The sequence below is a fragment of the Muscardinus avellanarius genome, assembly GCF_963383645.1.
Source record: "Muscardinus avellanarius genome assembly, chromosome: 19".
NCBI lineage: Eukaryota > Metazoa > Chordata > Mammalia > Rodentia > Gliridae > Muscardinus > Muscardinus avellanarius.
Window position 1 is genome coordinate 13870677 of NC_137805.1, and position 7003 is coordinate 13877679.

At 45.6% G+C, this 7003-nt stretch overlaps 1 pseudogene across 1 annotated transcript; it reads left to right on the top strand.

Annotated features, from left to right (window-relative positions):
* The first annotated feature begins 6041 nt into the window (after positions 1-6041).
* On the top strand, positions 6042-6536 carry LOC308277258 (ribonucleoside-diphosphate reductase subunit M2-like; annotated as a pseudogene). The gene has a single exon. The product of its transcript is annotated as a ribonucleoside-diphosphate reductase subunit M2-like (transcript).
* Positions 6537-7003: the final 467 nt, after the last annotated feature.

Consider the following 7003-nt stretch of genomic DNA (forward strand, 5'->3'; position numbering starts at 1 on the left):
AGCTGATTTTTTTTTCTTATCTTTATTTTCTCTGACTTTGTTCTGCATGATGATAATCTTTTCTACAGGAAGATAATCTTTTCTACATTTCCTCGGGGCAGGGAAAGGGAGTAAGTTTAGTGCTGGTTCACACTTACCCTAAGGGTATAGGCTTTGAGAATCTAGTTTAACTTGAACAGATCCTTCTTTGAGGCTACCCAATCAAGCAATCCCACAAGCCTTTTTCTTCTCTTCTCTTCTCTTTCCTCCTCTCTCTCTCTCTCTCTCTCCTCCCTCCCTCCCTCCCTCCCTCCCTCTTTCTCACCCTCTCTCTCAGTACGGGAGATTGAACCCAGGGTTGTTCTACGCCCCCAGTCCTTTATGTTTTTATTTTGTATTTTGAGATAGGGTCTCTAATTTTCAGAGGCCTGCCCTAATCTTGCAATCCTCAGCCTTCAGAGTATCTGGGATCATTGGGGTGCACCACCATACCTGGCTCACCTTTGTCTCTTGACTTTTTTTTTTTTGGTGGTGGTACTGGGGTTCCTGGAAACCCTTCTACCTCCGGGCTACCCTCCCAGACCTATTTTATATATTTTTAAATTTGGAAACAGGGTCTCTTAAGCCAGTGAGGCTGGCTTCGAACCTGCGCGATCGTCCTGTCTCCGCCTCCTAAGTGCGGGGATTACAGTGTGCACCATCATGCCTGGCTGTCTCTTGACTTTTTTGACTCCCAACATATTTAGCTCACACACTGAGCAAAAGCCCAATGTGCAGTAAGATATATACAGCTTTAGTGCTCGGCATCCTCAAAACATAGAACTGGCCAGGCAAAATCTTCTCTAACTCTCTCTGAGAATAGTAACTATATTTTTATTGGTGCATTGTAATTATACATTATAGTGAGGTTCTGTGTGATAGAAACCCACAGAGACACAGCATTCATTGTGCATTGCCCTCTGGGTCCCAACCCGCTCTGTTCTCTTCACATAGATAATATTAACATTGATACAGATAACTTCCTATATGAACAAAGGATTAGTTGAACTCTTTGTTTGTTTGTTTTTTTACAAACATTCTACCTCTGAGCTCTACCTCCAGCCTTATCAGCCTTATTTTTTATTCTTTAGTTTGAAACAGGGTCTCACTAAGTTGCAGAGGGCCTCACTAAGTAGTTGAGGCTGGACGTGAACCGCCAATCTTCCCGTCTCAGCCTCCCAAGCACTGGGATTACAAGTGTGCGCCCCCACGCCTGGCTTCAAATGTCAGTCTCTATAGCTGTCCGATCATTTTCTCCAGATGAGGCTCCTGCTATCTTTTGCCTAACGAGAGGGAATATGAGTGGAAAGGAGTGGAGGTGGGTAGCGGTGGAACTTTCCCGGCAGGTGCAGGGGATTAATGCCCAGGCCTGTGCTCAGAATTTAGGCGCACTCGGTTCTCCAATTTCCACCCCAGCAGCCTCAGCTTAGAGTTTTGGGGTCCATCCTTCCCAGGTGGCAAACTCTACTTTTCTTTCCAAGTAGAGCAGGACCAAGAATTTGAACTCTGTCCTCCTGACCCAGGACCAGCCCTCACCTCTGACGTCAGGACCGTGTGTTCCCCATCTCTGAGCCTTCCTGGGTCCCCCATAGCACAGGTTGGCCTGCCTCTTGTTGGCATATCCCCATCTCCTGAGTACTGGCAGAGCCAGAGTGAACAGAAATGTTAAGAGACCCAGGAGATTGTGAACATATGGAAGAAAAATTATTTAACTCACTAAGGAAGGCGTCATCAGGTAGACAAGTTAGTTTGCCGGAGCTAAAAGAACAATGCATATGTGTGTGTGTGTGTGTGTGTGTGTGTGTGTGTGTGTGTGTGTGTGTGTGTGAACAAATGGAGACTTAGAATTAAAAAAGGAATCCAGGCATGGTGGTGCATACTTGTAATCCCAGTACTTGGGAGGGTGAGACAGAAGAATCACAGGATCACAGCCAGCCTCAGCAACTTAGTGAGACTCTGTTTCAAAAATCAAAAATAAGCCCGGCGTGGTGGCGCACACTTGTAATCCTCGCACTTGGGAGGTGGAGACAGGAGGATCGCGCAGGTTCAAAGCCAGCCGCGCTGGCTTAAGAGACACTGTTTTCAAATAAAAACATAAAAAATAGGTCTGGGAGTGTAGCCCAGAGGTAGAAGGTCTTCCACAAACCCCAGTACCAGCCAAAAAATAAAAATAAAAAATAAAATAGGCCAGGCGTGGTGGCGCAGGCTTGTAATCTCCGCGCTTGGCAGGCGGAGACAGGATCGTGCAGGTTCGAAGCCAGCCTCGCTGGCTTAAGAGACCCTGTTTCCAAATAAAAATGTATAAAAATAGGTCTGGGAGTGTAGCCCGGAGGTAGAAGGGTTTCCAGGAACCCCAGTACCATCAAAAAATAAAATAAAATATAAAATAAAATAGGACTGGGGGTGTAGCTCAGAGGTAGAACCGCCCTCCGTTCAATCTTCTATATCTAAAAAAAAAAAAAAAGAGGAAAAAAATGAATGAAAGGAATTCCAAGGATGTTTGCTAGGTATGCCTCAAGATGTGTTAACCTTCTACGGGGCAATAAAATCCTTGCATTTAACTACACAACCAGGCTATGAAATCATAGAACCTATTAGTTTCTGAAGTTGAACTGTGACTTTATGGAACCATAAAACTGTCTGCAGCGTAGATCACTGTGGCTTAATTACCAGGCTATGAAATCATAGAACCTATTAGTTTCTGAAGTTGAACTGTGACTTTATGGAACCATAAAACTGTCTGCAGCTTAGATCACTGTGGCTTAATTACATACTTTATGTCAGCAGAACGGAACATCATTCCTCAGGAGTGTTGAATGGGAGTCATTTTCCAGGACAAAAGGTTCTGCGTTTACTCAGAGTTCCAGAAAGCGTTCCCTCAAGATCTCAGGAATCGCGGTTGGGCGTGGTGGCCCACGCTTGTAATCCAGCACTTAGGAGGCTGAGATAGGAGGCCCTCCAAAACTTAGTGAGATCCTGTTTCCAAATAAAGAATAAAAAATAGGACTGGGGGTGTAGGTTGGAGGTAAAATGCTCCACACACACCAAAAAAAAAAAAAAAAAAAAAAAAATCTCAGGAACCACAACTTTGCCCTTTTTCCAACTGTGGAATCCTTTTCTCCTCCTCCCCTATGTTGAGGAGAACACCTAAAATGTTAGCTCTTCCCACATCAACAGCCTCCTTTTGCCTCGATGTCTGTTCTTTTCTCTTTGTGGTTTTCTTCCCCTGATTTACTGTATTTTGGTGAGGTTTGGGGGAAGCAGAAGTTAACATATGAAGTCAATTTCCCTTTACCGTGTGTGTGTGTGTGTGTGTGTGTGTGTGTGTGTGTGTGTGTTGCTGGGGATTGCACCCAGGGATGCTCTACCAATAAGATACAGCCACTCCCCAGACCTTTTTATTTTTATTTATGTATTTCAAGTACCGAGGATTGAACCCTGGCACATTCTATCAACAAGCTACATCCCCAGACATATTTTTTATTTTTTATTTTTTTTTCCTTTTTGTGGTACTGGGGATGGAACCCAGGGGTTTTCTACTTCTGAGCTACACCCCCAGGTCCATTTTTTATTCTTTTTTGCGTGTATGGCAATGGGGTTCCTGGAAACTCTTCTACCTCCAGGCTACACTCCCAGACCTGTTTTCTTATATTTTTATTTGGAAACAGGGTCTCTGAAGCCAAGCACAGCTGGCTTCGAACCTGCGCGATCCTCCTGTCTCAGCCGCCCAAGTACTGAGATGACAAGTATGTGTATATTAAAAATAGATGTCCAGCCGGGCGTGGTGGCGCACGCTTGTCATCCCCGCGCTTGGGAGGCAGAGACAGGAGGATCGCACAGGTTCGAAGCTAGCCCCGCGCGCTGGCTTAGGAGACCCTGTTTCCAAATAAAAAATGCAAAAATAGGTCTGGGAGTGTAGCCCGGAGGTAGAAGGGCTTCCAGGAACCCCAGTACCACCAAAAAAAAAAAAATAGATGTCCAGCATCTATTTTTCATTTTGAACCAGGGTCTTTGCTAACTTGCCGAGGATCTCACTGTCAACGAGGCTGGCCTTAGACCTGCAATCTTCCTGACTCAGCCTCCCAAGTACTGGGATCCCTGGTGTATGCCACCACATTTGTCTTCATCCAGGACTTTCTTAAAATGCCTGGCCCATTGTTTTAGAGGTTTCTGATGTGGCTATAGATTTATTGCTTTCCCTCTTTCATGTCTTTTCTGGATTTCTTTGGGAATTTTCAGTAGGGGTGACACTGTGAACTCAGGTGTTCTATTTTTTTTTTTAGCCCAGGAGCATTTTAATTTTGAACTACCCTCACCTTCCAGCCTTATTTTTATTTATTTATTTAGCAGTACTAGGGTTTAGCAGAACCCAGGGACATTCTACCTCTGAGCTATACCCCCAGCCCTATTTTTTATTCTTTATTTTGAAACAGGGTCTCACTGAGTTGCAGAGGGCCTCACTAAGTAGCTGAGGCTGTCTGCGAACCGCGATCCTCCGGTCTCAGCCTTCCGAATGCTGGGATTACAAGCGTGCGCCACCACGCCCGGCTCTTATTTTTATTTTGAAACAGGGTCTCACTAGGTTGATGAGACTCTCACTACTTGCTGAGGCGGTCCCTGAACCTGCCATCCTCCTATCTCAGCCTCCCAAGTACTGAGATTATAGGCGTGCATCATCATGCCTGGGTTCTATTTGCTATTTGATTTAGGATTTTTTCCTGAATATGTCAATACATGGTTCCAAATAAAAGTAGTTCCTCACCTTTGGAGATGAAAGCATTTGGTTCCTAATATTCAAATTATGTTGTATTATTGCAAGCATTAGTTTTTGCCAGGCGAGGCTTGTAATCCCAGTACTTGGGAGGCTGAGACAGGAGGATCCGGGTTTGCAGCGAACCTCAGCTACTTCGGCCCTCTGCAACTTAGTGAGACCCTGTTTCAAAATAAAGAATAAGAAATAGGGCTGGAGGTGTAGCTCGGAGGTAGAATGCCCCTGGGTTCATTCCCCATTACTGCAAAAATAAAAAATAAAAAATAAAAAATTGAGCACCGGGGATCCCAGCTGCTTTGGTCCTTGCACTCCTGCCCCTCCGCTGCAGCCACCACCACCATTGCGCTCGCCACCATCGCGGACCAGCAGCAGCTGCAGCTCTTCCTGATAGCTCGGCCTGGTAGACATGGAGAACATGCCACCAGCCCTCAGTGGAACCCACGTCCTGACCAGCAAGACTGCGAGGAGGATCTTCCAGGAGCCTGCCAAGCCGAAGAGTAAAGTACCTGCCCCAGAGTGCAGGATGAACCACTACTCAAAGAAAAACCCCTCCGCTTGGACATTTTCCTATCGAATACCATGATATCTGGCAGGTGTATAAGAAAGCAGAGGCTTCCTTTTGGACAGCAGAGGAGTTGGATCTTTCCAAGGACATTCAGCACTGCTTGGAAGCCTGAAGCTGGAGGGCAGATGTTTGATATGGCAGGTTCTGGCTTTCTTTGCAGCAAGTGATGGCATAGTAAATGAAAGCTTGGTGGAGTGATTTTGTCAAGAAGTTCAAGTTAAAGCTGGGCGTGGTGGCGCACGCTTGTAATCCCAGCATTCGGGAGGCTGAGACAGGAGGATCGCGGTTCTGGGATAGCCTCAGCTACTTAGTGAGGCCCTTTGCAACTCGGTGAGACCCTGTTTCAAAATAAAGAATAACGCTGGGTGTGGTGGCGCACGCTTGTAATCCCCGGGCTTGGGAGGCGGAGACAGGAGGATAGCGTAGGTTCGAAGCCAGCGTCGCTAGTTTAAGAGACCCTGTTTCCAAAAAATATATAAAATAGGTCTGGGAGTGTAGCCTGGCGGTAGAAGGGTTTCCAGGAACCCCAGTACCACCAAATAAATAAATAAATAAGAAAGAAAGAATAAAATATAGGGCTGGGGGTGTAGCTCAGAGGTAGAATGCCTCTGGATTCCATCCCCAGTACCACCAAAAAAAATATAAATAAATAAACAAATAAATAAATAAATAAATAAACAGGCTATCTATGGAGAATGCACTGTAGCCTTTGCTGCTGTGGAAGGAATCTTCTTTTTATTGATATTCTGGCTCAATAAATGGGGGCTGATGCCCAGCCTCAGAGTTTCCAATGGACTTGTTAGCAGAGATGAGGCTTTAACGCTGTGGTTTTGCCTGCCTGGTGTTTAAGCACCTGCTACACAAACCGTCAGAACAGAGAATACAAGAAATAATCATCAGTGCTGTTAGGGCAGAGGAGATCCTCCCCCAGGCCTTGCCTGTGGAGCCTTTTGGGATGAATGCACTTGAACGAAGCAGTACATTGAATTTGTGGCAGACAGGCTTTTGCTGGAACTGGGCTTTAGCAAGGTGTTGAACGTATAAAATCTATTTGACTTTATGGAGAATATCTCGCCGGAAGGGAACACTAATTTCTTTGAGAAGAGAGTAGGCGAGTACCAGAGGATGGGAGTGACGTCGAGTCCAACAGAGAATTCTTCCACCTTGGACGCTGACTTCTAAATGAACAGAAGATGTGCTCTTATTTTGCTAATTTCCCCCCTTGTTATAAAAAAGAAATCAGCTAAAATGAATCAACCAGCTGCGCCATACCACGAGCTGCCTATAATGTTCATTAATGGCATCTGTGAAACTGTGTAGCTACCTGAGTCGAGCGTGTTGATTAGTGATGCTCGTGGTGTCAGCAGGAAGGACATTTGGAGCAAAGGCGACTTGAATTTGATGGGCTCTCTTGTCTTTGGCTTTTGTAAGCAGCTGGCCAGCTGTGGCCTTACCATAGCACATGGGGGCAGCCGAGGCTTTAAAGCGAGGGGACCCTCCAGCACACTTGATCCAGCAGGATCACACACTCATTGACTGCCACCGGGCAGCTGAAAGAGGTCGGGCTCACTGCTTCAAAGCACACTTAAAGTTTACTTACTTTGTAAATAAAACAAGCACTTTGCACACAAATACACATTGTCCTGTCG